Source organism: Callorhinus ursinus, unplaced genomic scaffold (assembly GCF_003265705.2).
Source record: "Callorhinus ursinus isolate GAN/ISIS: 27379988/994484 unplaced genomic scaffold, GSC_fseal_2.0 scaffold19, whole genome shotgun sequence".
NCBI lineage: Eukaryota > Metazoa > Chordata > Mammalia > Carnivora > Otariidae > Callorhinus > Callorhinus ursinus.
Window position 1 is genome coordinate 12898901 of NW_027397081.1, and position 10899 is coordinate 12909799.

Here is a 10899-nt window from a genome sequence, read left to right on the forward strand (position 1 = left end):
GAGCACTGAAAAGACTGTATGAATGGGAATGCATTCTATGTCCAAATGTTAGCTGGGACTCACTCTCTTCAGAATATTTACTCCCAGGATCTGAGATGATCTTTAGGTTCTCTTTTTCAAATCCTCCTGAAACTAAACCAAGTTTTCAAAAGGGTTCTTTCTGGTATTGCCTATACCTTGGGCATGGGATGGGGAGGGGGAACCTCAGTTTCTCATCCATGACCTTATATTTGTGGCCTACCTGAGAGTAGAGGGGAAATGGTAGCCCGATCAGATAAGGGCCTTGGGGAGTCTGCTTGATTTCATGGGAGGATGCCAATCCTACCACCCACTTGGTTGATTGATGAAAGATGTGTACTGTCTTCTGTTGACAGCACTCCACCCCCTTACTGGGAAACATAAACTCCAGTTGTCTGCTGCTGGCTGTCATGAAAAGCCCAGAGCAAGAAATAATATTCATGGAGGATTATCTGAAGGACATGTGGCCCATCTATTCCTCCAGATATTCTAGATTTTATCCCTGGATCAAGCCAGACCATCAGAGAACTGCACATCTGGACCAAATGGTTTTGGCTCCTTGTGGAAGCAGATTTACTGACTTGTGTTTAGGCATACCGTTTTGAGTTCACACTGAAGGAACACTTGACAGGAAAGCTCAGGGTTTAGCTATTACATTTAAAGGAAGAATGGTATTTTTTGAATTGCCTGTTAGCTTCTATGTTCCTTTTTGAAGTCCCACATGAGAAACTTCCCTTAGCTTCAGCTTCTCCGAGGAAACTGGTATAATTTTGACTAATGGACAATGCAAAAATCTGTCAGTGATGGCTTCCCTTTTGTCTCTGGTTACCGGGAAGCTCAGGTTTTGGGGCCTGAATTCCTGTGTTCTAGCTTTTTCTACGTCTCACATTTCTATTCCTCCTCAATTTTACTTTATCCCAATCTCTATTTTTATGTTATTTTAGTGTATCCGGATTGCAAGCTACCCCAATTTCTCTTTGTAACTCTGCAGAAAAGGGGAAAAGTCTGGTGGCTCAGAATATTCGGAAGGGTTGGCAAAGGGGTCTGAGCAGTACAGACAAAGCAGGATAAACCTTTTTTTTTTTTTTGAGGGATGGACACCAGAAAACACATTTTCACTAATTTGTCACATACCCATTGTGATTTACTGAATGTCTGGTACAATATTCAACTCTAGGAATATAAAATCAAGTTGATATTCATTAATTTAACACATATTTATTAGGACCCACCACGGGATAGAAATACAGCAGTAAACAAAGTAAACAAATACAGCTGTAGTAAACTACAGCCCTCACCCTCGTGAAGCTGACAGATGGTAGGGGAGGCAGGTGATTTCACCAAAAAACTCCCCGAAAGTGTGAGAAAAGTGTTCATGGAGGAAGTCTTAGAAGCATGATCTAATGCTGTCTAGAGTCTGAGAGGCGTCCCTGGCAGAGGGATGTTTACACTGACGTCTGAAGAAAGATAAGGAGTCAGACCAGGAAGGAGGAAGAGAAGGGAGGAAGGTCCCCCTAAGAAGAAACAGCGGGCACGAAGGTCAGGAACCAAAGGGGGCCGTGTCATCAGGGGAATGGATACACAAACCTGTCTTCATCCATGAAATGAAATACTAGCCAGCCGTAAAAAGGAAAACAAACTATTGATACACACAACCACCAGGATCGGCCTCAAAGACACGGGTGCTGAGTGAAGAAGCTAGTCTCAAAAGGTTACACTGCATGGTTGTGTGGACAGCACTTCTTTCGAAGAAAACCGGAGTGGTGGAGAACAGACCAGTGTGTTTTAGGAGTTAAGGAAGGGGGGTGGTTTGACCACAAACAGCAACACGGGGAAGATTTTTCAGGAGTGAGGAGACTGGTTTGTATTCCGAGTGTGACGATGGTGCACACAACCGCACATGTCACAACTCATGGAACCGTGCACCAAAAATAGACATCAACTTCACTGTCGGCTAATTTCACCAATAAAATCTCAAGTCACGAAAGAAAAGTCTATAGCTGAAAACCTCAAAAAAAAAAAAAAAGAAATGGGGGTGGAGAATGGTATACAGTGGATCTCGGCGGTATCTGCGATGTTTTGTTTCTTAATAGATCAGACGGGAAAAAATCAGCCATGCTAAGGCTGTGTTTGCACATTATCCTGGTGGCCGTGGGGAGCCACTGTAAAGGGTTTTAAACAAGGCAACGGCATAACTGGATTTGCATTTTAAAACAATCCGTCGGGCTGCAGTGTGCAGAGTGGACTAAAGGCAACCTCCGTGGGGAGGCTGGGGAGGGGGAGTCAGGGAGGTCCAGGAGGTAAATGCGGCAAAGAGTAGGAGGAGGAAGAGAGGCAGGTTCACGCACAGCCACAGCCTCTGCCCAGGTCCACAGGGCATGGGAGGGCAGGAGGTCGCAGCGCCCGCGGTTTGAGGGAACGCAGAGGGTGGCTGTGGCCAACCATCGAGATGGCATGTGCAGTCCCCTCCCTCGTCTGGTCACTCGAATCAGAACGCTTTGGCTCTCCTAGTTAGTTGGTCTCATCTCCAGCTTTGATGGAAGCAGCCTGTCTGGGTGGGCTGATGGAAAGGCAGGTGCAGGTCGCTGCCCAGCCCCGGGTGGCTATCCACTCTGGGGTCTCTCCCCTTTTCCTCATTTCCTTCCTCTCTGGGCCTGGTTCAAATTTGGGAGAGGCAGGGGTGGGGGTCCAAGGGCAGAGATGGGGCGGAGGAAAGGCAAGTTATAATACTGTTTCCCACCAAGTCCTGCTGAGAAATGGCTTCCTGGGGTTTTATGTGCCCTGGATATCTGCTGCAAGGATCTTATCAGACTGTAATTACCCAGGCTGGGTCTGTGCTAATTGGTTCTCTGGAGTAGAGTTACCTGCCATCTGTGTGTTATGGGTACACAGCAAGAAGTGATTTGAGCCAAGGAGGTTGTTGGTGATGGCAAGTCAGGGAGTGACGGGTGGCTGGGACAATACAGAGTGGGGCCCACCTTACGGGGATGGGGCTGTTCCGTAGTCCCCAGTTCGAACCTGAAATGACCAGCCAACCTCCCGCCACCTCATGCCCAGGGCCCCCTTAGACAACAGCCAATGTGAGAAAATTTTCCTCCATTTTAACAAAGAGCAGGGGCGGAGGTGGGTGTGAATTGGGGAGGAAGGGAGGAGGAAGGAAGGAAGAGAGGGAGAGGAGGAAGGAAGGAAAGAAAGAAGTAAGGAAGAAAAGAAAAAGAACGCAAGCAGAAGAAAAAATGCTCATCGACCCCGCCTACTTCCCTGGTGATGCGATTCTTAAAAATTATCTCAGTTACAAGATCTCCAGCCAAACCTCGTTACCTTACTAGCCACTCCTGTAATCTGCCTTCTGTCTCAATCTGCAACAGAAATCTTGTTTGCAAAGGCCTCCAAAAACCTAGGATAAAGGAACCTGAGGGTTGACAAGGGTCTTAAAGATCACCCAGTCCTAAGTGTACCTTCTGCATGGCAGTCTTACCAAGAGCACTTCCTACCCACCCTCAGATGGGAACTCATTCCCCAGGGAGCACCCTCATTCTATGCCATGCTCAGAATCGCTCTCTCTGTTAGATCTATTGTTGTTGTTGTTGTTTGAATGTTGACCCCAAACCCTTCTCCTTACAATTCCACCTGCCCCCTTGGATGACACTAAGCAAGGGTGGTATTTCCACTCTCTCAGAGCATTTCAGCTATTTTCCCCTAAAGTATCAGAGCCCGACACCATCATGTATCCTGTGCCTCACGACAAGATCCTGTGCGTCATACACAATCCCCCCTTTCTTTACATCCTTTGTGGACGGTGCATCCTGTCAGCTCTCTGCCTTCAAAATAAGTCTGCAACCCATCTCTGGTCTTCTCTCCATCTCTGCTGGCACCACTCTGGTCCAAGGCGCCATCCTCGGACATGACAGCCCCCCACATTGGTCTTCTGTTTCTTTCCCCCACCCACATGAAACCCCACAATCTACTCTCCACACAGCAGCCAGAGGAATTGGTTTGCAACTCTTTTATTACATTAAAATAAAATTTATGGTTATAAAATCTACATTTTAACTACTTTTAAGTGTATGGTTCAGTGGCATTAAGCCCATTCCCCATGTTGTGCAACCATCACCAGCACCCTCACTCCAGAGCCGGTTAATTACCTAAAACCACAGTTCTGTAGCCACAAAACAATAACCCCATTTCTCTCCCCCGAGCCCCTAGTAATCTCTGGTCTATTATGTCTCTATGAATTTGCCTCCTGGAGATAACAGCACAAACAGAAGCGGATAATATCTGCCCTCTGTGTCTGGCTTACATCTTTTAGCAGCATGTTTTCAAAACTCATCCATGTTATAGCATCTATCAAAATTGCATTCCTTTTTAAGGCTGAATAATATTCCATTCTACATACATACCACATTTTATTTATCCATTCATCTGTTGGTCTGTGTGGTCTTAGGATGGTTACTTGATCTCTCAGAGCCTTAAATTCCCCAACTATAAAATGAAATGAATAATACTGTCTTTTTAAAATGGTTGTAAGGGCTAAATGAGATAGTATATCAAAAGCACACCGTGTGCAGTAGGAGCTTACTACATGGAACATTTCATTATTATTATTGTTATATTACTGAGTGTTTCATTGTCATCGTCCACGTTTTAAGCCCGTGAATCCCTCAGGACCTACTTAACGCCATCCTCGGCACGTGGTAGGCAGTCAATAAATATTTGCTAAATGAATGGATAAGTGAAATTCAACTTGCCCCTATACGAACATTTTCTTGTTTCTACCCACTTCCCTGCTACACTTTCTTATTCTTCTGTCGCTGCCATTTCTATTCTTCCAATTAGCTAGTCTGGTGAACAGTTAGTTATTTTTGACCCCATCATTATCTTTATCCTCTAAATCCAAAAAATATGTAAAGAAATAATGGTCATGATACCTCACCCCCCATAGCTTTTTCTAAGGCCCTGCCTGCAGTGCTTGGGCTCTGATTTTTATCATGTGACCCAGATTCTGGCCTCACCCCACCACCCCACCACCACCAGACTACAACTGATTGGACCGGGAGTGGGCATCTGAGCTAGGACCAGCCCAGCCATAGGTTGGCTGGCAAGTCACAACACTATAATGTAACAGTTAGGGAATGCTGAGTCAATCAGGCGCCCTCTCTCAGAAGTGTAAAGAGGCAAATAGCGAGCCTCTGAGTTACTCAGCAGTGGGAGGGCTGGAGGTCAGCGCTAACTCAGAGAAGCTGAGTTATTGAGGGACAGGAAAGAGTAAGCGATCAGAGAAAGCCAGTACGTAGAGAGAAGGATGTGGAGAGGCTGTGCAGGAAGAAGAATTGGTTCTAGGATCCAGAGAGAGGGAAAGAGAGACAACAAGAGGAGCCAGCTCCATGGTTCTTCTTGGGTTTCTCAACGACTTCTACACTCAGGTCTCATTTCCATAATCCGCATTCCTTCTAGAGCTACCCACCCATCGCCTTTTACTTTGATCTGTGACCCACTGTTAAACAGTTTGACCATTCCCCAAGTCATGCTTCCTCCTTGGGGCCTTGACTTCTGTCCCTTACGGTCCATCCTCACTGCTGCCATGTGGCTATGAAACCTAGAATCCCTGGTTCTCCTGGCTAGTCCCCATGGAGGCTCTGACTCCAACAGCCTATACCCTCCAGTTCACACCCTCCAGTATCTGTCATCAGGCTACTTCCCTGCGCGAAAGATTTGGTGGCTTCTCCGTGCTTCTTAGATAAAGTCTAAACTCAAAGAGATCCATGCCCTACATCTTTTGGTTCTCAGATAAACCTGTAATTTATCCCCCATATGAACACCTCACACCAGCCAGTCAAGACTCCTCCACATCATGCACTTCTCCACCCTATTCTACATCTCCCCTCGAGTCTTGCAAAATTACGTTTTCCCCCCTCTTTATTTTCCTTCCTCTAGCTCTTCTGTTCTTTTGTTTCCCTCTTTTCTCTTCTTACCCAAATTCTACTACGTCTTTCAAGGTTTAAGTCAAACATTCCCTGAGCAACCCCAGACCACTTACTTATATTTCAATAATGACCTGTCCTCCCCACCAAACTCCAAGCTCCTGAGAACATGGACTCTATTCTACCACGTCTATATCTTGTGTTCCATGTTCTTAGATTTTTTTTTTACTGAAAACGTTCTTGTCCAAGTAATTTCAATTATAAAATTAATGAATGTGGGTATAAATAGATATTTTATTTAAAGAAGTGGAAGCTGGAATGTCAAGCAAATTACTGTGTGCATGTGAGAGTGGGTGATGGTGTGTCTGTTGGCATTCCACAAAGCTTACCGAGAATTTGGTTGTCTCCTATTCCAACGGTTCTGGTTAATGTTATTCTAGATAGTCTTCAATAGGATGTAATTTTTTAACTCATTTTTTTAAAGAACTCTTTAGATTAAGGATGTACATCAGCTTCTAGTCATACAAATTCAATTAAAATTCAAAAAGCACTTATTAAGCATACTGCAGGAAATAAAAAAATGATTAATAATACCTAATCTCTTCTTTCAAGATGCTCACAGTCTGGTCAGGGGATAGGCCAAATGCATCAGCGACTGTAGTCCAGGTAGGGTAAGACCTGTGCCATAAGAGAGATTTTTATTGCTATGGTGCAAAGGTGGGTCAAAGAAAGAGGCCACATAAGGTAGGGAAGGGTCTGCACAGAAGCTCTAGGAAGAGGTATTTGATACAGGCAAATGAATGGCAGCGCAGGCAACAGGAGGCCCGCTGGGGAACCTTGAAGGGTCCAGTCGGTACTCAGTGCCTGATTATCAGATCTCTGCCATTTGTAAAAGAGGAAAGTTCTCATGGCCAGGAGGTGTCATCAATACACAGCTGCTGAGCATTTGTTGAGCATGTGGACTTGGACATGACAGACGGGGAGAAGGCACCTTGTTGATCTATTTCTTGTCAAACTCCCTTGACAGGGAATAAATTGTCCACCCTCCCCTTCACAAAGGCACAAAAGCAGAGAAGACCATTTTCCATTCAAAGAAAGTTTGAATACAATTATTACATTTTATTAATAAATGTTATCACATATTCATTAAATACTGATATAAAGAATGAATGAAATTCTGTAATTTATTTTTATCTCATGTTGAAAACACTGTTTCCTTTATTCTTACCCCACCTCTGAGATGGGCAGAAGCTAGATGTTTTTCTTCTTGCCTGCCATCAAATTTTAGCTTCCAGAACTAGGGCTACGGTTGTACCTCGACAGGCAGAGAGAGCGCGTGTGCTCTGTGTGACCACCCCATTATCATCTGATTTGATGATGGGTGAGATCTCAGCCAGTGGTATGCTGAAACCATCTCATGTCAGCTCATGAGAGCTGACGGTGGGCATCTCCTCCCCGTTCCGTATTCAGTGACGTCAGCTTGGCAGCTTGGAATCAGCCATGGTGGGAGTATTTACACCATGGAAACTGGTAAAAGCTACAAATAGGGGCTTTTCCTCCCTGGAAAGCTGGTTACATATTTACCAGTGGATCTGACTGTACAGAAGAAGAAACGGAAGCAGAAAACTGAAGTAACTTGTCCAAGGTCACTCAACCAGTTGGTCACGGAGCTAGCACTCGCCAGGTCACCCGATGCCTATGTGTTATTACTCTTTTCACTGGGAAGCTGCAGTTCTGATTAGGATTTAGAGGAGGCTTCTGAATACATAAGAATGTAGACAACAGCACGGATTATTATACAAAAGACACAGATGCCATGGTCTTCAAGTTAATAGCTTGCCAGGGCTAAAAGAAGAGCATCCAAACTTCTCTCCCCAGATGGCTCTTTTGTAGCCCCCCCCATACTCCGACTCTCCTCAGGGGAGGGGTTCCTGAGAGTAAAGTAGCAGGAGAGGAAATTTCAATTTCTTCCAGCTTTGCATCGGAGGGTGTGGCGGAAGGCATTTCTCGGCCAAGTGCCCTGATGCTTTGGACTCCACATTGCTCTGTAATTAGTGTCTATTTGTCTCCTTAACTTAAACTGGTTTTTAGCAATTTAGAGCCAGGGAGCCCCTGTTATTTCAGTGAAGTGATAAAAAAATGGATATGTAATTGAAATCCCATTCTACTCCTCTGGGAACCTGGTATGTTGCTTCACTCGGCTGAATGATAAAGACTCGGGGCCCTGATCACAGGCAGATAAGTAGGCTGGTTGATTAGGATGTATCCCATAGGCAATCCCTAATCTACTAGTCTGTTTGTTAACTATCTGTCTTTTTAGGATATTTGGTTTGCATAATATGATAATATAATAATGCACAAGCTCTTTAAAGGTGGAAATGAACCCAAATTGAGGACAAAACAGCCACAGCTGGTATCCGCCCTCCCTGCTGCAAGAGATCAATTATCAATTAGCCACAGGTTTGTATCGAGTACTTATTGTTTGCACAGCACTAGGCTGGGGAAGAAAAGGTGTCAACTGTCCAGTTCCTGGCCTTTAGGAGTTAGCGAAGGCAAAAAGGCATACCCACAGGAAATTAATAAATGCTGCGAGAAAGCGAATGCTTTGGTACGAAATGTGTGAATCAAACCAAAGGAGCTGCTGTTAACGGGGAATCTGGCTCTTGGCTCAACGGAGCCATGCAACTCTACAGCACCTTACATGCCTCCCGAATACTCCCTCGTAAAAAGCACTGAAGTCTCCGGGCCAGTGTCAACCTCGGTGGCTAAATGGTATCTTTGCTCCAACGTGCAGCGCTGCCTGTCTGGCAGGCACATCCAGAACCCAGCCGGTTCCTCCCTGCCCGCCGACTTTCCTGCCTTCATGTTTCTATCGCACTTCAATAAACATACCGAGAATGGCCACGATCCCTGAGCTCCCGTGGCACACCAGACTCTGTGCCAGGTGCTTGCCACACGGCATTGCAGTGTCACTGCCCCCCCACACGCATGAGCACGTTCGATAAAGAAACTAAGTGAGGTAAGGCAGAGAAAGACAAATATCTCATGGTATCACTTACGCCCGCAATCTAAAGCAAAAGCCAGACTCCTGGAAACAGAGCGCAGAAAAGTGGTTGCCAGAGGCTGGAGGATGGGGGAGAGAAGGGGAGGTTGGTAAGAAGTTGCCAACGTTCAGCTGTAAGACGAACAAGGTCCGAGGATCTTGTGTATTACATGGTGACTATAGTTGAGAACACTGTGTTGTGTGATTGAAATATGCAGAGAGCAGAACTTAATTGTTCTCACCAAAAGAAAAAAAGAGACAAAGACGAGAAGCGATGGATGTGTTAAGTAACTAGATGGGGGGAGGGTCTTGTCACACCGTTTATGTATATCAAAGCATCCCAGCGCACACTTTAAATATCTTACGATGTTGTTTGTCAGTTACACCTCCATAAAGCTGGGGAGAGATGGTGGGCCTAGTCTGGGGTCACCCAGCCAACACTCTAACTCCAAAGTACATGTTTTCCCCTTTGATCGTACTCAGGTAATGCAGGAATTCCCCAATCTAATCACATACCAGAATACACAGGTGCCCAGCCCCTACCTCATAGATTCTGACCCTCGAGATCAGAAGCCAGGCATCTGAATTTTTAACCAGTTCCCAGGGGACATTGCCCACCAGTGCCTGAGAGTAGGCGCTGTTAGCTGTTTATATGTTGTCTCGTTTCCTCTCCCTCCCCAACTCCGAGAGCACCTCAAGTTCAGAGATTTGAGTCTGAGTTACCTCTTTGTGTCCAGCCATCGGCCCGGTGCCAGGCACAGTTCAAGCACCCCATGCGCTTTTTGTGAAAATGCTGAGTAACGTTGCACGTTTTGACTGTCTTTGCTGGTATTACGCAGGTGGGAGGCTGTCACACCTGCTGCCGGTTCCCGAGACTCCACTCACGTCGTGCCCCAGGGGGGCCAGTTTGCAATATGTGCGGCATGCCTGCACCTGCAGCGCACTCCCAACTGCATAGCTGGGGCTCTCCTGCTACCTGCCTCTCCCTCTGGCGGGTGGTGGCAGCTACGGGAAAGCTAGCCCAATGCCACCTAACCATAGAAAGCATCGTTGGGAAGGAGGTGGCCGACAGCCTCAGTAGGACTTTCCAAAACAGCACACCGCTGACCACTGGCCAATTGTCGCTGTGAGGCTTGGATGTGGCCCCCCAGCCCCCGGTCCGTGTGGGATTACCATGTGAGTATCGTGGAGGTACAAAATGCTCAAGGCATACTCCTGAGAGCATCAACATCAACATTTGGGCCAAACCAGGTTAAACAAAAACAGTTCTCCCTATTACAGGCCTTTTAAGAGACATATTATGCTAATCTGCCCTCTGATTATCTTTCTATATTATGCTGCCTCCCTCAAACTTTTTCTTGAAATCTTCTTTTTCAGGAACTCTTTTCTTTCTTGAAATGTTTCCCCAGTGTTCCGAGGAATACACTTTGAAAACTCATGATCTGGTACAATTCTCTTTGCTCCAACCGCCAGCACCCATTTTGCAGGTTAAGAAACCGAGAGTCCCAAAAGGAAAAAGAGGTTGCCAACACCTCACCGCTGATGAGTGCCGGACACAGGCCTGGGCCTCAGGGACGCTGGGTCACTTCTGCTCCCAGGAGCTTCCCTGAGGTTGCCCCGTGCCTGCAGGATGGTCCCTGCAGCCAAGACCCATGCCAGCAGCCTCGGACGTCAAGCTTCTGGGGAACATCCTCCCTGCCGTGTCCACGCCCAGAGGTGGGAAACAGGATGAGCATCCACGGAACCCTCGGTCCTTTACATTCTACGCCAAGCTGTTCACATACTGCACTTTCCAGAGCCTCTTTGCAGCCCAGCGGGGAGAAACACAAAGGATTCGGGGGTTTCAGGGAACTGGAGGCTGTAAGAGGCTAGGGAATATATCTGAATCATTCCACTGATAAAATGACAGACCTGGGA